At 32.4% G+C, this 26937-nt stretch overlaps 1 pseudogene; it reads right to left on the bottom strand.

Annotated features, from left to right (window-relative positions):
• The window catches only part of LOC112130972 (melanoma-associated antigen C3-like), a 644458-nt pseudogene that overhangs the window by 80935 nt on the left and 536586 nt on the right, over positions 1 to 26937 (bottom strand).

Below are 26937 nucleotides of genomic sequence, written 5' to 3'. Positions count from 1 at the left end.
TGCTGCAATTCAAAGACACAGACTGGCAAATTGGATAAAGACTCAAGACCCATCAGTGTGCTGTATTCAGGAAACCCATCTCATGTGCAGAGACACATATAGGCTCAAAATAAAGGGATGGAGAAAGATCTACCAAGCAAATGGAAAACAAAAAAAGGCAGGGGTTGCAATCCTAGTCTCTGATAAAACAGACTTTAAACCAACAAACATCAAAAGAGACAAAGAAGGCCATTACATAATGGTAAAGGGATCAATTCAACAAGAAGAGCTAACTATCCTAAATATATATGCACCCAATACAGGAGCACCCAGATTCATAAAGCAAGTCCTTAGAGACCTACAAAGAGACTTAGACTACCACACAATAATAATGGGAGACTTTAACACACCACTGTCAACATTAGACAGATCAACGAGACAGAAAGTTAACAAGGATATCCAGGAATTGAATTCAGCTCTGCACCAAGCGGACCTAATAGACATCTACAGAACTCTCCACCCCAAATCAACAGAATATTCATTCTTCTCAGCACCACACCACACCTATTCCAAAATTGATCACATAGTTGGAAGTAAAGCACTCCTCAGCAAATGTAAAAGAACAGAAATTATAACAAACTGTCTCTCAGACCACAGTGCAATCAAACTAGAACTCAGGATTAAGAAACTCACTCAAAACCTCTCAACTACATGGAAACTGAACAACCTGCTCCAGAATGACTACTGGGTACATAACGAAATGAAGGCAGAAATAAAGATGTTCTTTGAAACCAATGAGAACAAAGACACAGCATACCAGAATCTCTGGGACACATTTAAAGCAGTGTGCGGAGGGAAATTTATAGCACTAAATGCCCACAAGACAAATCAGGAAAGATCTAAAATTGACACCCTAACATCACAATTAAAAGAACTAGAGAAGCAAGAGCAAACACATTCAAAAGCTAGCAGAAGGCAAGAAATAACTAAGATCAAAGCAGAACTGAAGGAGATAGAGACACAAAAAAACCTCCAAAAAATCAATGAATCCAGGAGCTGGTTTTTTGAAAAGATCAATAAAATTGATGGACTGCTACAAAGACTAATAAAGAAGAAAAGAGAGAAGAATCAAATAGATGCAATAAAAAACGATAAGGGGGATATCACCACTGATCCCACAGAAATACAAACTACCATCAGAGAATACTATAAACACCTCTATGCAAATAAACTAGAAAATCTGGAAGAAATGGATAAATTCCTGGACACATACACCCTCTCAAGACTAAACCAGGAAGAAGTTGAATCTCTGAATAGACCAATAACAGGCTCTGAAATTGAGGCAATAATTAATAGCTTACCAACCAAAAAATGTCCAGAAATAGATGGATTCACAGCCAAATTCTACCAGAGGTACAAGGAGGAGCTGGTACCATTCCTTCTGAAACTATTCCAATCAATAGAAAAAGAGGGAATCCTCCCTAACTCATTTTATGAGGCCAGCATCATCCTGATACCAAAGCCAGGCAGAGACACAACCAAAAAAGAGAATTTTAGACCAATATCCCTGATGAACATCGATGCAAATATCCTCCATAAAATACTGGCAAACCGAATCCAGCAACACATCAAAAAGCTTATCCACCATGATCAAGTGGGCTTCATAGCTGGGATGCAAGGCTGGTTCAACATATGCAAATCAATAAACATAATCCAGTATATAAACAGAACCAACAACAAAAAAAACCATATGATTAACTCAATAGATGCAGAAAAGGCCTTTGACAAAATTCAACAACGCTTCATGCTAAAAACTCTCCATAAATTAGGTATTGATGGGACGTATCTCAAAATAATAAGAGCTATCTATAACAAACCCACAGCCAATATCTTACTGAATGGGTAAAAACTGGAAGCATTCCCTTTGAAAACCAGCACAAGACAGGGATGCCCTCTCTCACCACTCCTATTCAATATAGTGTTGGAAGTTCTGGCCAGGGCAATCAGGTAGGAGAAGGAAATAAAGGGTATTCAGTTAGGAAAAGAGGAAGTCAAATTGTCCCTGTTTGCAGATGACATGATTGTATATCTAGAAAACCCCATCGTCTCAGCCCAAAATCTCCTTAAGCTGATAAGCAACTTCAGCAAATTCTCAGGATACAAAATCAATGTGCAAAAATCACAAGCATTCTTATACACCAATAACAGACAGAGAGCCAAATCATGAGTGAACTCCCATTCACAATTGCTTCAAAGAGAATAAAATACCTAGGAATCCAACTTACAAGGGATGTGAAGGACCTCTTCAAGGAGAACTACAAACCACCGCTCAATGAAATAAAAGAGGATACAAACAAATGGAAGAACGTATCATGCTCATGAATAGGAAGAATCAATATCGTGAAAATGGCCATACTGCCCAAGGTAATTTATAGATTCAATGCCATCCCCATCAAGCTACCAATGACTTTCTTCACAGAATTGCAAAAAACTACTTTAAAGTTCATATGGAACCAAAAAAGAGCCCACATGGCCAAGTCAATCCTAAGCCAAAAGAACAAAGCTGGAGGCATCACGCTACCTGACTTCAAACTATACTACAAGGCTAAAGTAACCAAAACAGCATGGTACAGTTACCAAAACAGAGATGTAGACCAATGGAACAGAACAGAGCCCTCAGAAATAATGCCACATATCTACAACCATCTGATCTTTGACAAACCTGACAAAAACAAGAAATGGGGAAACGATTCCCTATTTAATAAATGGTCCTGGGAAAACTGGCTAGTCATATGTAGAAAGCTGAAACTGGATCCCTTCCTTACACCTTACACAAAAATTAATTCGAGATGAATTAAAGACTTAAATGTTAGACCTGAAACCATAAAAATCCTAGAAGAAAACCTAGGCAATACCATTCAGGACATAGGCATGGGCAAGGACTTCATGTCTAAAACACCAAAAGCAATGGCAACAAAAGCCAAAATTGACAACTGGGATCTAATTAAACTAAAGAGTTTCTGCACAGCAAAAGAAACTACCATCAGAGTGAAAAGGCAACCTACAGCATGGGAGAAAATTTTTGCAATCTACTCTTCTGACAAAGGGCTAATATCCAGAATCTACAATGAACTCCAACACATTTACAAGAAAAAAACAACCCCATCTAAAAGTGGGCAAAGGATATGAACAGACACTTCTCAAAAGAAGACATTTATGCAGCCAAAAGACACATGAAAAAACGCTCATCATCACTGGTTATCAGAGAAATCCAAAACAAACCACAATGAGATACCATCTCACACCAGTTAGAATGGCGATCATTAAAAAGTCAGGAAACAACAGGTGCTGGAGAGGATATGGAGAAATAGGAACACTTTCACACTGTTGGTGGGAGTGTAAACTAGTTCAACCATTGTGGAAGTCAGTGTGGCCATTCCTCAGGGATCTAGATCTAGAAATACCATTTGACCCAGCCATCCCATTACTGGGTATATACCCAAAGGATTATAAATCATGCTGCTATAAAGACACATGCACACGTATGTTTATTGCGACACTATTCACAAGAGCAAAGACTTGGAACCAACCCAAATGTCCAACAATCATAGACTGGATTAAGAAAATGTGGCACATATACACCATGGAATACTATGCAGCCATAAAAAATGATGAGTTCATGTCCTTTGTAGGGACATGGATGAAGCTGGAAACCATCATTCTCAGAAAACTATAGCAAGGACAAAAAACCAAACACCGCATGTTCTCACTCATAGGTGGGAATTGAACAATGAGAACACATGGACACAGGAAGGGGAACATCACACACCAGGGCCTGTTGTGGGGCGGGGGGAGCGGGGAGGGATAGCATGAGGAGATATACCTAATGTTAAATGACGAGTTACTGGGTGCAGCACACCAACATGGCACATGTATACATTTGTAACTAACCTGCACATTGTGCACATGTACCCTAAAACTTAAAGTATAATTAAAAAAAAAAAAAAAAAGGAGGATGGTCTATCCCATAGACCAGTGGCCTCCAAAGTTAGGAAGTGTGTAGGAAAATATATTTGTATACAGAAAAAGATGTATTCTTTATATAGAAAAAGAAACAAATTTTACTAATTAAAAAAGAAAAATGGAAAATATGATATGCTTAACATGCAATTTAACTAGATATTTATTGGCTTGAGAATCAAGTACTGTAAAAGACAAAAACAGCTAAATTATACGAGACCATTCTTCAGCTTGTCAGACTTACAAAAATATGATATGACTTAATAATAAGTATAGGGTAGTATCATAAAATGGACAATTACATAAAAGCAGGAATTACAGGTACTTGTAACTTTGTTTCCTCCAAAGCAATGTACCATTTTCCATTCTGTATATTTATGGTGTCATTTGGATTCATAATTATGATCTAAATGGTCTTCAGTTATTTCTCATAAAATCATCTGCCTTTTCCTCAGGAAAAACTAAGTCAGAAAAATTATATAGAGAAGTGAACCAAATCTCTACATATACATGTTTAGAAAATGAGTGACAATTTGTCCCTCTTAGGGAGCATTCTGTTGTTTCTTAGAGAGTTTCTACTCACCATTCACTTACGATTCAATAATGAGTAATTGGCTGGGCGCAGTGGCTCATGCCTGTGTTCCCAGCACTTTGGGAGGCTGAGGCGGGCAGATCACCTGAGGTCAGGAGTTCGAGACCAGCCTGACCAACATGGAGAAACGCTGTCTCTACTAAAAATACAAAATGAGCCAGGTGTGGTAGCACATGCCTGTAATCCCAGCTACCGGGGAGGCGGAGGCAGGAGAATCGCTTGAATCTAGGAGGTGGAGGTTGCGATGAGCCGAGATCGCACCATTGTACTCCAGCCTGGGCAACAAGAGCCAAACTCCGTCTCAAAAAACAAAAAATAATAATGAATAGTTGATTTAAATAACATATTTCATTTATAAGACTGCTTATATGATGTAATATGTAACATCCACCCACTAAACCTCATTTGCCTTATAAGCAGCAAAATAGTTAAGGCACATGAAATAATTAGTCTCAAGTCATTTCTTTGATATGGCCCTTTGGACACTGGTGTCATCTGTCTTCCCAATAAAGATTAACTCCTGCAGTTTGACCAATCAGGCATGAAAATTCATAACCAGATAAATGGGACTACATTCTATAGTTTTTAGATGTGGACATAGCTTATATATCATCAGCTAAATTCAGTATAATTTTTTAAAATCCCTAATACTTACATTAATATGCTTCCTTGTTTGCCAATAAAACATTAAAATTGTGATGCTATAATTTAGCATAACCATATTGTTCTAATTATGCCCTAAACAGAAGAAAGAAATGGTCTTTACTCAAGTTTTATTTTGTGAACATGTACTTAATTATTTCTGTGAACACTGGTATTAAAGTATTACTCTTGATGATGGGCAGATAGTATTTTTCAACTTTTATTACAAGAGACCTTAAAATAATAATAATGAGGGTATAGATGTTGTAGGCAAACGAAAAACACAATAAACAAAACGATGATAATAAACAATGGATCTGGAGGTTTAAAATAAAACCCTGGGTTTAAGTCACTGAGATTATTATATAGAAAGAATGAGACTTTGGATAATTCACTTAATTTGAGACTCATGTGAATGTCTGTCTTGTCTATTTGATGGAATTGTAAGGTTAAAGTGAAAATGTATGTAAAATTTTAGTTTGGGTTTCAGGTTATTTTAGTTCTATAATAGAGAAAACAGGGTTTACATACTAGTTTATTTAACCCAGATTTATCTGTTCCAAGTCTGAAATTATTAAACGGAATTTATAAAATATTTGTTCTATTGTACAAACTGGAGAAATTGTTAGATACTTGGTTCAAGCTATAGGTTATTATACCACACAAAAGCAAAGTTCAAATCTACTTATTACAGACCCCCACTTGTGACACCAAAAAATTATACAAAGCTATTTCACAAATTGCAAAATAAGCACACAATCCTTGACTTGTTTAATATTATAAAGCACATTTAAACATTACATAGAGAGAAAGAATGAAGATGACAATAAGCACTATCCAACAAGTCTTAAGTGAATAAGTGGTCTTAGAGTGTTTGCAAATTATGAGTCTAGACTTAAAACATTTTGATTATCATATATAGGAGAAAAATATTTCAAATATATGTTCCATAATGTCTATAAAAAAGGAAAAGCGATGTAAATGACTTAAACATCAAAATCTTTTTGATTTGTCATTATCTTAACATCCTACGTATTCTCATCTTCTTATGTTTTAAAATACTTTAAGGTGTGTATTATCAATTAATTACCGTTCAGGCAGGTAAGTATTTTAAGGGCTATTTTCATCTATTATGAAATAATATTATTTGTCATAAGTGAAAAGAATTAGGAATAACAAAAAAAAAATTATCCGAAGTCACTGCAGGTTTATAAACAGACATGAGATACGGCAAGAAAAAGGGTGGCAGAGGGAGAACTTGGGTAATGCATACATATGTCTAGGACTAACAATTGGGTAAGGATAGATTGGTAAGTAACATGGATTCAGCAGTGTGCAGGATTTGAGATCAAAACTCAAAATTCAATTTGTGGAGACGAATTACTCTGAATTAAAAAACAATGCATAAGTCAGAGCTACAGATATTAGGCTAAAATGAAGGATGTGAGTAAGACCTGAAGAATATTTGGAGAGCCAGAAAAAAAGAGGTAGGTTGAGGAGAAGACATCAGAAGAGGCATGGTTAGGGTATATGGACAATGGTCCAAAACAACTAGATCTACCCCTAGGAGTGGATTTTTTTTCTATATACTTTAAGTTCTAGGGTACATGTGCACAACGTGTAGGTTCGATACATAGGTATACATGTGCCATGTTGGTTTGCTGCACCCATCAACTCATCATTTACATTAGATATTTCTCCTAATGCTATCCTTGAGGAAACAAATGAGACAAAGTTGACGAAACGGGAGTCTGAAGACAGTCATATTTAATCTGAAATAGGAAGATAGGTTCACATTAAAAACACAAGGTTTGAGGAGCATCATCATCAGCTGGATAACAGTCTTTGCCCAATCGCTTGCTGCTTTTCCCCTACATAATATAGCACTTTCTGCTTTGGCCTGAAATTTGAATAGAAAGACACTCAGCCTAACCTAGACAATTAAACTCCACTGACCAAAGAGCTCACCTTTTAATCCTATCTCACAGGATAATTTTCCAAATATTTTGCATAAAAGAAAGCCTTGGTCAGCTTAACCAAATTTTGACTATAGTTGATTTGTCCTTCTATATGTTTATTTTAGTCTGTTTCCTATTATTTATAACTTATCCATCAATTTAATTTTCTTGTATTGTTAAAAATGAAGATATAAAATTCACTGTGCTAAGGAAATAGTCCTAAAGACAATTGGATTCTGCTCGACTTCTGAATTTCTAGCTCTCCAAAAGCCCTTTAAGTCCTGAAATAATAGTTCCACTTGAGAACAAAGAAAATCTGAAGAATAAGTGGTTACATGACTTAATTGAATGTAGTCAAAATCACAACAAAAAAGGCTGGTAGTGTTAAGGCAGTAAGTTACAGGCCAGTATCACCCCTCTTGCCTCCATCAAGACTGTCAAGAAAAGGACTAGAATATGATTCCTGCAAAACTGTGTCCTTATCATAAGAATTAGTCAATATCTCTGGGCTTCCCAATCACTTCATATTAGAAGGTGTGGATTGGCTGTCATACTCAAGGAGGAACCCTCAATAAAATGTCAATAATTGGAGAATATTTTTTGAGCATCTCCCATAGTGACAGCATTGAGCAAAAATGCAATCCCTGCTCAAGAGTTGAAAGGATATAGCTAATGGGGTCAGAGACTTACAGGGAAAATCAGGTTCAACATTGGCATTTTTATTTTACTGTAATACTTTATAGAATGGCTTTACTATATCTTGTTTTATGAACACACTTGGATCATAATGCACAGAAGAAAAATATGAGCCTTCAGTGTCTTACTGTTTTAGAAGAGAAGCTGGTGATGTATCCTGAGTTGTATGGGAAGCACATAGAAATAAAGGCCCAAAGTAAAGTAACTTCTTGGTGATTTTGCAGGTATTTTTAAAAGTTTTGAAGTGAGACACCTATGAGGATTCATTTGCTTTCCAACATCTCTCTTTAGCCATGAACACTTCTGACATATCTGTGAAAGGAAGATTCAGTGGGAGAAAAATTGATCATGAGAATCAAACTAAATTTTTTTAATATCTAACACTTATTGAACATATATGCTTTACTATCCACAAATATTTCATTTAGAAACCAATCCCTTTCCTTTCTTTGGATGCATTTGGCTTTAGTTTTGTTCATAGTTAATGGATTAGATATTTATTGGAACAACTTTATTTTCATTTCTAAAACCACTAAAAGACCAAATATGCTGCTCTTGTTATATACACAACTAATTAAAATGAGGCTTTTCTTCTTTATTATGGCTTATAAGAAGGAAAAAAAGCTAAGGTAAAAATGTACAGTAATAGCAATGAGTCAAAAAATATTTCTATGAATAGATAGTAACACCCTGGAGAGATAAGAATTACGTATTCATCTCTAGCTGTATTACTATGATTTTATCTTTATTTTAATGAAAATTAATACTGTTTTTTAAGGGAATAGCACATTTAAAAAATGACAGATTTAATGGAAAGGGGCTATAGGCAGAAAGGGAAGGCTCTACGGTTCAATTGTTTTTTTTGTTTGTTTGTTTTTTTTTTTAATTTTTTTTTCTTTTATTATTATTATTATTATTATTATTATTATTATTATACTTTAGGTTTTATGGTACATGTGCGCAACGTGCAGGTAAGTTACATATGTATACATGTGCCATGCTGGTGTGCTGCACCCACCAACTCGTCATCTGGATTCTGGAGCCAGATTGCCTAGATTCAAAACCCAGTTCTGCCACTCACTCACTCACTCACTATCTGTGTGACATTGAATAAGATAGATAATTCTCTGTGTCTCAGTTTCATCTTTTGTGGAGTGAGGAATACCAGATGGACTAAAGGCAGATAAGATTCAATTGAAAAGGAAACCACAGCTCAAAATGAGAATAATCTGTTAAAAAGATAGAAAAGGAGTAGGAAAGACCATAGGGATGTCCTAGATTGTGAAGTGGAGGAGGGGGTTCCTAATGAACTAACAGTGTGAATTTTTACGGTACCATAATGGAAGCAGCAAGACAGGTGGCTCTTTCTCTACTTTGCTACTTCTCTCCCTTTTGGTCATGGAGTAAGGAACAAAGATGTACAGCCCGAGAATGGAACGGTAAATAAGTTAAAAAGCAGGAAGACTAGCAATAACCAGAAGGACAGGGTGGAGTCTAGAAATTAGCTCTCTAATACAGCATGCCCATCCACGATAATCACTTGAGGTCAGTAGTAGTTAAAAGGGAAAGAATGTAAAAACAAGCTATTAGAGATTCTCAACACAAAGTTTAAGCACACCATAAAGTATCACCAAATGTGAGGAAATTAGCATTGCAACAAAATGGCACTTGTACCCCCTGAATCTAGAAAAATGAAAAATAAAAATTGTTATTATTAAAAAAAAGAGAGAGGAAATAAATACAGATTAAATATATATCTTAGAAAAATATATTTAAATGTGTGTATTAAAGTTTAAGGACAACACTTGAATTATATAAATGTAATGTCCAAGCCTCAAGGTAAATGAAAAATTTCATGGAAAACATGAAACTAAGTAAATACTTTGAAAGGGGAATATGAAGTAAATTGAAATCAACATAAGAAAACACAGAAAAGTTGAAAAGACTATGTCTCAGTCTATTAATATCAGAATAATTTAATACTAAATTGTTATTAAAATATACAGACACATTGGATTCAGAAATTAAAATTAAGCTATTATTTTATAGCACAAATAAAGCAAGTGTGGTGATATTAATTTTAGGCAAGAAAATTCAAGGTAAAATCATTTATAGAAACTATTTCAAATTAAATATTTTAAATCCACCAATAAGATGGGAATCATAAATCTTCATCCACATGACATCATCGGTTTGAAATAAATATAGCAAAAGCTAATAGAAATATAACATGAGAAATTAGAAAACAATAATCATTGGGGAATTTAATGCACCATTCTCAGAAAACAACAAATCAAGTAATGAGGAAATATGCAGAAAAACTGAATAACTCATTTATAATATTAAACATAGAGATACCAATAATTTTGTCCTCTTAGAGTCTACAGATTTGTTTTAAACAAACGTGAGTGACCAAAAGTGACCATGTGTTAAGCCATAAGTACCTCTCTACCAATTTCAAAAAGCCAACATCATATAGACCATACTTACTGATTACAATTAAATGTAATTATAAAATAACATCATAAAAGCAGTCAGTAGAAATCAATATATTTGAAAATTAAGGGTCAGATAAACAATTCCACAACATATGTAGTTACACACATGCACATGTACTTCTAAATACCTCTGGTTTAAGGAGAAACAAAAAATATCTTAAGTAATAGAAATAAATAATAATAGGAGAATTATTTCAAAAAAGGGGAAATATGGCCAAAGTAGTACCCGAGGTTTCTTACCTAGCATTAAATGCCACTACTGGAAAATGAGAACAAATTAAATCAACTAAAATTTCAACTAGACAATGTAGATGTTTACTCTTCCATTACGATAGTAAGAAATTGGAAACAATTGCAAGATATCTAAAACTATCAGAATGCCTAAATAACTGACATACAATGTGGCATTTGCAGGCCTTAAAATTAGGCTCACAAAGACAGTAATGACATGAGAAACAATTTAATACAATGTTATCTGAAAAACTATAACATTATATATAGATAAAGTAGAAGGTTTAAGAATGATGTGTGTATGTGTATGTGTGTACATGTGTATCAGAAACAGTATATGCATAAAGAGAAACCTGAACATAAGTGTTTAAAATCAGTGAGTGGTGATTATCATTGCATAAGGATTAGTAATTATATTTCTTTTCTTTTTTTTTTTTTTTTTTGAGATGGAGTCTTGCTCTGTCACCCAGGCTGGAGTGCAGTGGCGCAATCTTGGCTCACTGCAACCTCTGCCTCCCGGGTTCAAGTGATTCCCCTGCCTCAGCCTCCCGAGTAGCTGAGATTACAGGCATGCACCACCACGCCCAACTAATTTTTGTATTTGCAGTAGAGATGGGGTTTTACCATATTGGCCAGGCTGGTCTTGAACTCCTGACCTCGTGATCTGCCCGCCTTGGTCTCCCAAAGTGCTAGGATTACAGGCGTGAGCCAGATATTTCTTTATAGTTGTATTGTAGTTTTAAACTCATTTAAAAATAATATATATTATTATATCCAAAAAAAACAGTTGTGTGCAACAACACGGATGACTCTAAAAAGCATTATGTTAAGCAAAGGACACCTTTCATTTACAAAAAGCTACACATTGTAAGATTTCATTGATATGACATTCTGGAAAAAGTAAACTTACAGGAATGAAGACCAGTGACTGCCAGGGACTGGCTATAGGAAGAGAGGATTGACTATAAAGGGACATGAAGGAACTTTTTGGTGTGATGTAAATTATCTAAAAGTAGATTGCACATATTTTAAAGCTCATAAAATTGTACAACTTAAAAGGGTGAACTTCATTTGATGTAAATTATACCTCAATAAATCCAACTTTAAAAAATATCATTTTGCTTTGTTTTAATGGCCCAAACGTAGCATGCTTAAATGCCAAAAGAATGTAACATCTCAATTTACAGCTTAAAAATAATTATTTGTTTAACTGGTTCTTCAAGGCTGCAAAACTATTTTAGAATACTTCCCATTAATAAACTTGGCTAAAACCAATCAACCATATCAATTAGCCATACAACCAGCAGAAGCAACAGTGGCTTAAAAGAAAAATGTTACCTCTAGTGTCTTTAAACACTTTGTTTTTGAATCATATCATTTATCTGGTGTTGGTGTTTGCTTACGGCTCTTCCTTGCCTTCTTATCACATCACAACCTCCATTCTCTTCCCTCTTTTTTTGTTTTTTTAAAAGAACATTTGAAACATCATTCAGTAAGTTATCTATTCCATGTGACTTTTTGCCACATTGCAGTTTCTGGGCTCTTTAATAGAAAGCTATGGTACTAATATAACCCATTCAAAGAATATATGTTTGGATTCCTCAGAGTAGTTTCATCTGTCAACATTTTATACACCTGCATAAGCAATAAACCTACAAGGAGAGTAACTCAGAATGCATCTCATTAGAGTTTTTATATTGTTGAATTAGGAACACTCAGTTCACTAACAAGAAGACAAAGGTTGTCGCCACTGGTATCCCTATTGCCTGTCATGACTATAATTCCAAAGAATATATCCAATCTCTCCTCACTGCTTGCAGGGATCTTCTGTCTTAGATGTCTGACAACCTGCAAGGTATTCAATTTCTCACTCTCTGGATATAGCAGTGTTTGTCATTCACTGGTACACTGGAAAGCACCCAAAGGATGATACGCTAATAAAGGAAAGTGAAAAATGGCAGTGTCCTCAACTTATCTATACAACAACCTAGAGCACTGTGCAAAGGGTAAACTGCCTATATGCTTCTAATATGATTTCTTAATTAAGAAAGTGGTAGAGGAAGAGACAAATAATCTTCATATTTCATAACAAATTAAAACTCTAACCTAACACTAGAGTTCATGATCTAACTTCTTCATTTATCATTACTTTTTGAAAAAATGAAAACATTAGACATATTTCTAATGTCTTAAATTTGTTTTGATGATGAATTTCATATTTAGGCCTAAAATATATCTGTAGATGTTATTTTTTAATCATAAAACTAGATTTTAATGCCTGGCTGAGAATATAAAGTTTTAAGAGTGTTTAACAAAGCCAGATTCTTTTTCTCAAGTAAGGATGAATGCATCCGTTTGTATTCCCCTGTGCACAATTCACTGAGCTTCATTTGAAAATGTCAAGGATAAATATTCTTCAAATGCTTCCATTAAACAGACGATAACCATAGTAACGGTGTATGGTTTGATTTTACCTATATTTCTGAACTTCTCTTTTAAAAATAAAGTGGTAATCAAAATGAGATTGCAAATGAGAACACTTACATGTTTTTTACACACTGTTCATATACGGATATTAAAAACAAAGATACAATATACCACCTAACGCATTACATTTAGTGGTGCTTATTATAAAAAGGGCTTTTACAATAGTCTTTTTATTATAATATGTTCTAACTTGAAATCTACTATCTCCTCAATTGAGAATGTGGGGACACAGTTCTTTTCTAACACAACAAAATATTAGCTATCTCCCTTTTACAAATACATACCAAAAAAAGATAAAATAGATTCAAATGTGCCCTAGGCCTAACCACATGATGTTGAATTGGGAAAAGAATTTACAGATCATTGAATCCTACATAGTGATTTTTTTGCAAATAATAAAAGGGCCTGTAGCTGTGCTTGAACCTACTTTATTTCAAAAATGAAAGTGACATAAAGAGAGTAATCATCAAGGCATAGGCACTTGGTGATTATCTCACATTTTAGATTATACTAATGATATGAAATTAGAAACTGAGTAAGAGCCCATAAAATAGGAGGCCCTAAAATACACACAGCAGGAAATCAAAGACAATGGAGTGGAATTTTTTAATTTTTAATTTTTATGGGTACATAGTAGGTGTATGTATTTATATGGAGTACATGAGATATTCGGATACATGCATACAATGTGTAATGATCATATCAAGGTATATGGGGTATCTATCACCTGAAGCGTTTATCACTTATTTGAATTACAAACATTCCAATTATATTATTTTAGTTATTTTAAAATGTACAATAAATTACTGTTGACGGTAGTGACCCTGCTGTACTATTAAATACTAGATTTTATTCATTCTAACTGGATTTTTATACCCATTAATAATCCCCACTTCTCCCCAATGGGATAGGTTTTTATCAAAAGAGATGTTGCTTAGAAGTCCCTCCACAAAACCTGGCCCCATTAGTCAGAATTTTCAATGGTTACAGAAGCCCCTTTCCAACTATCACCTGAGATAATTAGCACATGTGGGGAATATTTCAATTGAGGCAAAGAGATTTTTTTTCCATCTCTCCCATCTGAATATAAAGTTAAAAGATTGCCAAAGGTGAAGTCCAAGAATTTAAAATACAAAAGTTTAATTTACAAAACAATACATCCAAAATCTCTGTGTATTCTTTTTGGAAGCTGTGAGAGTGCTTTATCAGATCAGATGAGTTATAGAATACATGGACAGAGTTACAAAAACTGGCAGTACCAACAAAAGCCTACTCTTCTCAGGTTCAAAACCTCTGTCGTTTTAAGGAAAAAAAAAAAGTCTTAATTAAAACTGAAGCCACCTGGCCAGGAATTATTAGTCTGTACAGACACTTTCTTAAAAATTAAACAATCTACCCATGAGGTGATTTTTTTCCAGAAAACTTCATTACATGTAAACATGGATAAAAGCTCCAATTTTTTGGTACCCAAAGTTTACATTTGTTCAGAAGTAAAATCATTTTAAGAGTTTTCAACCACTGGGTCTTGACTTTTTTTAGAGCCTGCAGAAAGTCTGTTATTCAGGTTTTCAAAAAATTGCCCATTTCAACTGATAGCTATTACTTAAGCCATAATACTCAAAATGAGAAGTTATTTTCATTGATTTTCAAAGCAATTAAACACTGAACTCTGCAGCCATTTCTGTGGGTAGGGTCGAGAATGTTCACATCACTTTCACTAACCCACCTATAACTCAGATGAACAAAGGCACCAGGCCCAGTGATAATAAGGAAGAAAGCATACAAAGTGGGTAAGAGTCTCAGTCTTATGAATAGGCTAGTTAGTTTATGGTATTTGGTTTCTCAGCATCATTTTCTACAACTCCATCTTACCTGTACAAAGTTTAGGCACAAATGGCATGTCTATATTGAGACCACATGACAAACTTTGTCAGTTACATTTCCTTAATATTTTCTGTGTACAAAGATTCCATGTTGAGGCTACATTCTCAAACAGTTCTCTGGAATGTTAAACTATTGCCATAGGTATATTCTAAATAATCACTTTAAAAAGTGTCCTTGATAATTTAGAGAGTTCACGTACTGATAATTGATCATTAAAATTATTTCTTCTGAACATTTTGCACAACAGACATATGATGGGAGGAAATCACTGTGTTGCTAGAAAAAACCCTGGACTGAGATCTCAGAGGCTTGGGGAAGTCTGAGGTCAGTGGGTAATTTGCCTTGTAACCCTAGACAAGTCACATCCCCTTTTTGAAGTGCATATTACTGGTTTATGAAATGATGGAGTTAAACTATCATTGAAAGTAATGTTGTCAAATTTTGATTTGCATAAGATCACCCAGGAAGCTTATTCAATATGTAGGTTTCTGGGCCCCATCTTCACAGACTAATTCAGTCAGACCGGACAACGACCCTAAAATCTAGATCATAATAACAGGATGCCTGAGATAGGTGCTCTCCAACCGCATTTTGAAAAATATTGTACTAAAATATTTTCTTGATTAAAAGTTCTATAATTCCATGAAGGACAGTCAAAAAGTAATGACGCTTAAAGTAGATAGGAGAGAAAACTATTTTAATTTACTGTACTCTGTCGTAAGTAGCTTGGAGAAGCAACCTTGTACAGCGTGCATTTATGTGCAAGAACAAATCCTAATGACAATCGACAATGCATTTACTCAACAATCTCCTGCTGAATTAAATAAATGGCTATAACCTTTTTGTCACCGCAGAAGGCTAAAGATAAGTAAATTGACCTATAGAGTGTCACCACTGGCAGGTATCACAGCCTAGGATTAAATGTGATAGCCTTATGTGAGTATGGTACTGCCCTCCACTCACCCCATCCACATGATTAAGGGGGTTAATTTTATTTATCAGGGAGAATGTTGGCTCCATCTCTTCATGGGATTTTCTGTGACCAGTGACCGCTGAGGCTCTTGGGCAGTGTTAGTGGCACTACGTATGACTGCAGGACAAAATGGAGCTATTTGTCTTAACCTGGGATCTTGGCCTCAACAGCTCTACACATTTTGGTGGTAATAGTGACTTGGAATACGCAAATAACAATCATTCTGAAAAGTATCCCATTTATCTATAAAAAACACCATGGTAATGCTTTACTGCTCATACTAAGGGAAGAAGATTCATAGCATGTTTTAGAGCACGGCCTTGATCATCTATCTATCTCTCTCTCTCTCTCTCTCTCTCTCTCTCTCTATATATATATAATTATATATGTTTATATCTCTAGATAGATTATCTCTCTCTATATATAATTATATATGTTTATATCTCTAGATTATCTCTCTATATATATATATAATTATGTTTATATCTCTAGATAGATTATCTCTCTCTATATATATAAAATTATATATGTTTATATCTCTAGATAGATTATCTCTCTCTACATATATAATTATATATGTTTATATCTCTAGATAGATTATCTATCTCTATATATATAAAATTATATATGTTTATATCTCTAGATTATCTCTCTCTCTATATATAATTATATATGTTTATATCTCTAGATAGATTATCTATCTCTCTATATATATAATTATATATGTTTATATCTCTAGATAGATTATCTCTCTATATATAATTATATATGTTTATATCTCTAGATAGTTTATCTCTCTCTATATATATAATTATATATGTTTATATCTCTAGATAATCTCTCTCTCTATATATAATTATATATGTTTATATCTCTAGATAGATTATCTCTCTATATATATAGTTATAGGTTTACTTGTCTAGATAGATTATCTATCTCTTTCTCTCTATATATATAATTATATATGTTTACATCTCTAGATAATCTTTCTGTCTATACATATATAATTATATATGTTTATATCTCTAGATAATCTCTATATATACATATATATAATTATATGTTTATAACCCTAGATAATCTCTCTCTATATATATGTATATATATATATACATATACATATATATATAAAATCATCTTCCCACCTTTAAGCCTTTGTTACTCTTCTCTTCACTGAGACGTTATTTTTTCATCTGTGTAATTCCTTCTCCTCATAGACGGTCCGTCTCCTGAACACACAAGGTAGACTAATCTATCCCTCCTTTAAACGTTCATAACCCTGAGATTTCACTTCCAGGAAGGAAGCAATTTAAAACTCTGTGGGCCTTACTCTGCTTTTCTGTGAAGAACCTTGAAGATCCAGCTTCGGATAACTGTTTGTTTTTTTAAGTTGTGTTTTTAAAAACGCTGCTGTAGTTATAACTTTGTATTAATATTATCTATATTTCATTTTCTTCACTAGATTCTGAGCTCACTAAGGCAGGATTTTTTGTATTCTTTGTCATATCTGCAACATCTTGTGTAAAATCTGAACCGTAATTGGTAATTAACAAATGTATTTTGAAGGAAATGAATGAGTGAATGGATGATGGATTAAGTGAATCCAAGTGTCAGAAGCAAAATTCTTTCCAGAATTTTTCTGTGTTTAAAAGTTACCATATTGAACTTGATATTTTCCCATTCAGCCACATGGGATGAAAATACTGTCCAGATATGAAGCTATCACGAGTCAGCATATTGTCAGCAAAAACAGACTGGGGAATGACTTTCTCCTCAGGATTGAATCCTGAGGACAAGTTGTGATTTCAAACACAAATATGGAAATATTCTCCAAAGTTAACTGAACAAGCCTAAGGTAAAGCAATTTAACTTTCCTTTGACTGCTCTTCAGACCCACTCCAGAGTGACAGTTCTGCTGCACTGAGATATTGGGCTGCATATTGTGAAGCTTGCAGTGAAAATTCCTACAATTGTCCTGCTTCTGGAGAGGGTAAAAGTAAATTCACCTGAGACCATTTAACTGCCATGCAGGTAAACATTTAGCAGCATGATGCTGGCAAAGCCCTTTAAGTATACTACTCATTTTCCCCAAAACTGTGGAAAAAACTATTTTGATGTCCTGGGGTACTTTTGTGGTTGTTAAAGAACGAAGCAATCAAGTGTTTTATATATATAAAGTATTTTATATACATAAACTTATATATACAAAACTTTATATATATAAATATTTATATAAAAATATATCTACTACTTAAGCCATAATATTCAAACTGAAAACTCATTTTCAATGATTTTCAAAGCAATTAAACACTGAACTCTGCAGCCATTCCTGTGGGAAGGGTCGAGAATGTTAGCATCACTTTCACTAACCCAGCAATAACTGAGATGAACAAAGGCACTAGGCCCAGTGTCTTTATATATAGATATATGTATATATAATATATAATTATAATAATTTATATATATGTATAATTATAATAATTTATATATAATATATAATATATAATTTATATATAATATATATTATTTATATATTATATATAATTTATATATTATATATTATTTATATATTATATACAATATATTATTTATGTATTATATATTATTTATATATTATATATAATACATTATTTATGTATTATATATTATTTATATATTATATATAAGATATACATATTTTATATGTACATAATGTATTATATAAATATATCATAGATTTTATAAAATATGTATATATTATGTATATAGTATTTATATATAATATATTTATATAAAATATGTCATATATACATATAATATATATTTATATAAATACATTATATATACATATAATATATAATATATAAATACATTATATATACATATAATATATAATATATTAAATATATAAACAATATATTAATATATATTATATATTTATATATTATATATTTATATATTATATATTAATATATATTATATATTTTTATATTACATATGAATATATATTATATTTGTATATTATATATTAATATATAACATATTTTTCTATTATATATATTATTATGTTATATATTTTTATATTATATTATATATGTACATATATATGTGAATTCATATATTTGTATATACATACATTTATATATATCTATTATTATAGATAGATATTATATAGATATATATTATATATATACCTATTATTTGGCAAAGACAACTAAACATACCCACTACTGTACCATTTCTGGTGAAATTAAAGTTTTTTATATATATTATATATAGATTATAGTTATATATATAGATATATAGATTATAGTTATATATAGATATATACAGATTATATATATAGTTTAAAGTTTTATATATAAAATAAACTTCTATCTATATATAATATATAGTTTTATATATATTATTAAATATAACATATTATTTATAATATTTATAGATAATATTATATATTATGTTATATATTATATATGTTAAAGTTTTATATATAAGCATATATAATATATGATATATAAAATATATCATATAATATATCATATATTTATATAATATACAACATGTAATATAATAGATATTATATATTATACATTATATATTATATGTTATATATTATATATTTTATATATATGAATTATTTATATATATTATATATAACAAATATAATATATAATATAAAATGTTATATATTTTATATAATATATAATATAATATATAATATAAAATGTTATATATTTTATATAATATATAATATAATATATAATATAAAATGTTATATATAATATATAATATAATATATAATATAAAATGTTATATATAATATATAATATAAAATGTTATATATTATATGTAATATATAATATAAAATGTTATATATTATATATAATATATAATATAAAATGTTATATATTATATATAATATATAATATAAAATGTTATATATTATATATAATATATAATATAAAATGTTATATATTATATATAATATATAATATAAAATGTTATAAATTATATAATATATAATATAATATATTATATATAATGTATTATATATTATATATAATGTTATATATTCTATATGAATATATATTTTATAGAATATATATTCTATATGAATATATATTTTATAGAATATATATTCTATATGAATATATATTTTATGGAAATATATATTCTATATGAACATATATTTATGGAAACATATATTCTATATGAACATATATTTATGGAAACATATATTCTATATGAATATATATTTATGGAAACATATATTCTATATGAATATATATTTATGGAAACATATATTCTATATGAATATATATTTATGGAAACATATATTCTATATGAATATATATTTATGGAAATATATATTCTATATGAATATATATTTTATAGAAATATATCTCCTATAGGAGATATATTTTATAGAAATATATCTCCTATAGGAGACTATGATAAATACCTAATTCTTCAATGCCAAGACACTGAAGAACATCCACTAGCATCAACACCATATATTATAGAAATATATATTCTATATGAATATATATTTCATAGAAATATAATTCTATATGAATATATATTTCATAGAAATATATATTCTATATGAATATATATTTCATAGAAATATAATTCTATATGAATATATATTTCATAGAAATATATATTCTATATGAATATATATTTCATAGAAATATATATTCTATATGAATATATATTTCATAGAAATATATATTCTATATGAATATATATTTTATAGAAATATATATTCTATATATAAATATATATATAATATATATTTCTATAAAATATATAAATATATATAAATATATATTTCTATAAAATATATAAATATATATAAATATATATTTCTATAAAATATATAAATATATATAAATATATATTTCTATAAAATATATAAATATATATAAATATATATTTCTATAAAATATATAAATATATATAAAAATATATATTTCTATAAAATATATATTACTTTAATCTCACCAGAAATGATCACTAGTGGGTATGTTTAGTTGTCTTTGCCAAATAATAGATAAAAAATATTACAAAGATGCATCTAGGATACATGCTAAGCCACAGCAGGGTAGGGCACTGTTCAGTCAGGAGATGCCTGTTCCAGGCCCTAGCTCCCAAGCGACATTTCTACACACACCCTGGGCCAGAAGAGAACTCGCTGCCTTAAAGAAAAGGACCCATTACTGGCACCATTTATCATCTGCTAACTGAAGAGACTTTGGGCCCCGAATAAGGAATAGTGATACCCAGGTACTGCATCAAGGGCCTTTGTGAGCCTCTCAAAATTGCTGGCTTCAGGAGAGACTCAGCCTATTAGCAGCAAAACTCCTTCTGTTTGAGAAAAGCAGGGAATAGTTAAGGCAACTTTTTCTTGCACCATAGATACCAGCACAGCCAGAGGGAGTTAAAGCACCAAGTGGGCTCTTGACCCTTGGATGGCATTTGTGGACCTGCCCTGGTCCAGAGGGGAGCCCACTGCCCTGAAGGATGAGTAACAGGCCAGGCAGTATTCACCACAAGCTGACTTAAAAAACCATGGGCCTTAAGTGACATCTGCTGTAGTCTGGCAGTACTCCTTCTGGACTCGGGTGGCGGTGGCTATGGTGTGAGGCTCCTCAGGCTTTGGAAAGGGGAAAAAAGAGTGGGAGGATGGCATCTTCCCACTCTTTAAGTGCCAGCTCAACCGCAATGCCGCAGAATGTCAGGTAGACTTCCAAGGTTTTTAAATCTAGTACCTGACTCCCAGACAGCACTTCTGGACCCACCCAGGGCCTGGGTGCCCTTGCTACCCTGAAAGGAAGGACACAAGCCCAACTGGCTTTTCAACCTGCTAATTGTAGAGCCCCAGGGCCTTGAGGAAACACAGGCAGAAGCCAGGGAGTGGTTCCAGCAGGCCTCAAGTGAAACCCAGTGCTGTGCTGGCATCAGGTCTGAGTCAGTGCAGTCATAGTGGTGGTGGCAACAGGGGTGCTTATGTCACTCCATCCCAAGCTTTAGCAGGTGCAGAACAGAGAGAGACTGTATATGCTTCGGAGAAAATAAGTGAGGAGAATGAGAGTCTCTGCCTTATGATCCAGAGAATTCTCCTGGATCTTGTCCAAGACATTAAGGCAGTATCTCTAGAAGTCTGCAAAAGTCACAGCATTAATGAGCATGGTATGTCCCCTAAAGCATATACAGCTTAGATCACAACAACTAAGTCCTTTCAAATATCAGGAAAGCCTTCCCAAGAAGGATGCTACAAATAAGCTGAGCCAGTGAAGACTACGATAAATACCTAATTCTTCAATGCCAAGACACTGAAGAACATCCACTAGCATCAACACCATCCAGAAAAACATGCCTTCACCAAATGAACTAAATGAGGCACCAGGGAACAATCCTGGAGAAACTGACATATGTGACATTTCAGACAGAAAATTTAAAATAGCTATGTTGAGGAAACTCAAAGAAATTCAAGATAACACACAGAATTTGGAATTCTATCAGAAGAATTTAACAGAGACTGAAATAAGTATACCGAATCAAGCAGAAATTTTGGAGTTGAAAAAATGCAACTGACATACTGAAAGATGCATAAGATTCCTTTACTAGCAGAATCTATCAAGCAGAAGAACGAATGAGTGAGTTTGAAGACAGGCTATTTGAAAATACACAGTCAGAGGAAACAAAATAACAAAAGAATAAAAAACAATGAAGCATGCATATAGCATCTAGAAAATAGCCTCAAAAAGGCAAATCTAAGAGTTATTGGCCTAAAAGAGGAGGTAGGGAAAGACATATGGGTAGCAACTTTATTTAAAGTAATAATAACAGAGAACTTCCCAAACCTAAAGATAGGTATCAATATCCAAGTTCAAAAAATGATTATAGATCACCAGGCAGACTTAAGCCAGAGAAGACTACCTCAAGTCATTTAATAATCAAACTCCCAAAGGTCAAAGATAAAGAAAAGATCCTAAAAGCAGCAAGAAAAAAGAAACAAATAACATACAATAGAGCTCCAATAGGTGTAGCAGCAGACTTTTCAGTTGAAATCCGACAGGCTAGGAGAGAGGGGTAAAACATATTTAAAGTGCCAAAGGACAAAAATATCCTTCAAACATGAAGGAGAAATAAGCACTTTCTCAGGCATACAAAAGCTGAGAAATTTAATCAATAAGAGACCTGTCCTACAAGAAATACTAGAGGAAGTACTTGAATCAGAAAGAAAAGGATACTAAATCACCAATAAATAATAACTTGAAGGTACAAAACTCACTGGTAATAGTAAGCACACAGAATAACCCAGAATATTATAACAATGTAATTGTGATGTATAACTACTCTTATTCTAAGTAGAAAGATTAAATGATGAACCAATCAAAATAATAATTACAACAACTTTTTAACACATAGTACAAAAGTATACAAATAGAAACAACAAAAAGTTAAAATGTAGGGTGATGAAGTTAATAAAATCAGAAGTGAAAAGAAAACATTAAAATTGATACTGCAGAAATTCAAAGGATCATTAGTGACTACTGCGAGCAACTATATGCCATTAAATTGGAAAATCAAGAACAAATGGACAAATTTCTACATACATGAAACCTACCAAGATTGAACCAGGAAGAAATTCAAAACCCAAACAGACCAAGTAACAAGATAAAAGTCATAATAAAAATTATTCCAGTAAAAAATAGCCCATGACCTGATGACTTCACTACTGAATTCTACCAATCACTTAAAGAAGAAATAATACCAATCCTACTCCAACTATTACAGAAAACAGAGGAGAAGGGAATGCTTCCCAACTCATTCTATGAGGCCCATATTACCCTAATACCAAAACTGGACAAAGGCACATCAGTAACAGAAAACTACAGGCCAATATCTCTGAAGAATATTGATGCAAAAATCCTCAACAAAGTACTGGCATACCAAATTCAACAATATATTAGAACGATTAGTCACCGTGACAAGGTGGGATTTATCCCTGAGATGCAAGGATGGTTCAACATACGCAAATTGATCAATGTGATCCATCATATCAACAGAATAAAGGATAAAATCCATATGATCATTTCAATTGATGCTGAAAAAGCATTTGAGAAAATTCAACATCCCATTATGATAAAAGCCTTTGAAAAAGTGGAAATAGAAGGAACATTCCTCAACATAATAAAAGCCATATATGACAGACCCACAGCTAGTATCAACTGAATAGGAACAAAACTGAAAGTCTTTCCTCTAAGACCTGGAACACAACAAGGATGCCCACTGTCACCACTTTCATTTAACATAGTACTGGACGTCCTAGCTAAAGCAATCAGACAACAGAAAGATATAAGGGGTATCCAAGTTGGAAAGGAAGAAGTCAAATTATCCTTGTGTATAAATGATATGATCTTTTATTTGGAAAATCTAAAGACTACAAGAAAACAATTAGCACTAATAAAAAAAATCCAATAAAGTTGCAGGATACAAAATCAATACACAAAAATCAGTAGCATTTCTATATGCCAAGAGTAAGCAATCTGAAAAAGAAATTTAAAAAGTAATCCCATTTACAATAGCCACAAATAAAATTAAATATCTAAGAATTAACTTAGCCAACAAAGTGAAAAATCTCTATAGTGAAAACTATAAAACACTGATGAAATTGAAGAGGACACCAAAAAATGGAAATGTAAAATATTCTCAAACTACTCATCTGACAAGGGATTAATAACCAGAATATGTAAGGAGCTTAAACAACTCTATAGGAAAAAAAAGCTAATAATCCTATCAAATAATGGACCAAAGTTTTGAAGAGACATTTCTCAGAAGAAGACATACACATGGCAAATGGGCAAATGAAAATAGCATAAACATCATTGATCATCAGAGAAAGGCAAATCAAAACTACAATGAAATATCACCTGACCCCAACTAAAATAGCTTATATCCAAAAGACAGGCAATAAAAAATGCTGGTGAGGATGCGGAGAAAAGGAAACCCTTATACGATATTGGTGCTAATGTCAATTAGTATAACCACTATGAAGAACAGTTTGTAGGTTCCTCAAAATACCGAAAATTGAGCTACCATGTGATCCAGCAATCCCACTGCTGGGTATATACCCAAAAGAAATGAAATCAGTATATCAAAAATATATCTGCACTCCTATGTTTGTTGCCTAGCTTATTTTACTTAATTCAATGATCTACGGTTCCATCCACGTTGTTGCAAATGACTGGATCTCATTCTTTTTTATGGCTGAATAGTACTCCACTGTGTCTGTGTATCACATTTTCTTTATCCATTCATCTGTTGATGGACACTTAGGTTGCTTCCAAATCTTAGCTATTGTAAATAGTGCTGCAAAAAACATGGGAGTGCAGATATCTCTTCAATATACTGAACACCTTTCTTTTGTGTATATTCCCAGCAGTGAGATCACTGGATCATATGGTAGCTCAATTTTCAGTTTTTTGGAAAAATAAAAGATTTGGAAGCAACCTAAGCGTCCATCAGCAGATAAATGGAGAGAGAAAATGTGGTACGTATACACAATGGTGTATTATTCAGCCATACAAAAGAATGAGATCCAGTGATTTCCAACAGCATAATGGAACTAGAGATCATTATGTTAAGTGAAATAAGCCAGGCACAGAAAGACAAACGTCGCATGTTCTCACTTATTTGTGGGATCTAGAAATAAAAACAATTGAACTCATGGACATATAAGAAGGATGGTTACCAGAGGCTGGGAAGGGTAGTGAGGGCCTGGTAGGGAGGTGGGGATAGTTAATGGTTTAAAAAAAAACATAGAAAGAATGATTGTGACCTACAATTTGATAGCACACCAAGATGACTACAGTTCAATAATAACTTAATTGTACATTTTAAAGTAATCAAAGAGTGTAATTGTATTTTTTTGTAACTCAAATGATAAATGTGGAGGAGATGGATAGCCCATTCTTCATGATTGGCTTATTCCACATGGCATGCCTGTATCAAAACATCTCATGTACCCCATAAATATATACACCTTCTATGTCCCCACAAAAAAATTTAAAAATAAAAATAAGATTATGAAGAGACTATACCAAGAGGGAAACAAGCCCTATCTTCCAAAGCATAATTATTATTTCACAAGGTGTGTTTCATTTATTTATATTTTATTTTTTATCTCTCTCTCGGCTACACACACATATCCACACACATTCACACACACACATACACAAGATGATAATTTGAGGCAAATAAAACCAAACATAAGTTTGGAGATATTTAATTACAGTTTACCATCCAGATTGTCAGGTCTGAAAGAGATTAGAATATGAAGTATCAATCATCTAACACTTGGAAAAAAATTGTAAGCACATATCGTGGAATTTATTGATAATATGTCCTTTAGCTACTACAGATTTTAATGCTGTTTTTAATGTAGGTTAACTGGGAATTTTTATAATCTTGCTATTTTATAAAAACAGTTAAATCAGAGATAAAATATAATGTACCACTGCACTAATTTAGAAGGTGTCATGAATACCATACATACATTCTTTTTATACAAACTTCACTGAATTATACCATTTATTTTTGATGTTCTTTTACTCCAAGTGGGAAAATTCTTTTTTAAAATCGCTAATTATGGTAAGTAAATACATTGTAGCTCAGATGTAGGCCCAGCACATTGCTGATGTCTAGGCAAATTATTCCCTGAAGTTAGTAATTAGTAGAAGTAGCTTTAGACTTTTACTAGAATAAATGCAACTTCGATATTATGATGAGATTTATATTTAACGTTGAAGACTTGTTTGATTAAAAAGACTGGGGAGTCTATTAGGAAAAATAACCAAGACCCTCGGGGAGAGGTACAAGCCTGAAGATCCAGATCAGGATAATTAGGGAATTCAAATGAGCCTCAAGCCCTAAGTTAGATTGTATTGCTCCAAAACTTTTACCACTGCCTTCATATTCATCTCTGGA

Source organism: Pongo abelii, chromosome X, assembly GCF_028885655.2.
Source record: "Pongo abelii isolate AG06213 chromosome X, NHGRI_mPonAbe1-v2.0_pri, whole genome shotgun sequence".
Classification (NCBI taxonomy): Eukaryota; Metazoa; Chordata; class Mammalia; order Primates; family Hominidae; genus Pongo; species Pongo abelii.
Note: the sequence above shows the minus strand (reverse complement) of the source record. Positions and strands in the feature narration are given on the sequence as shown.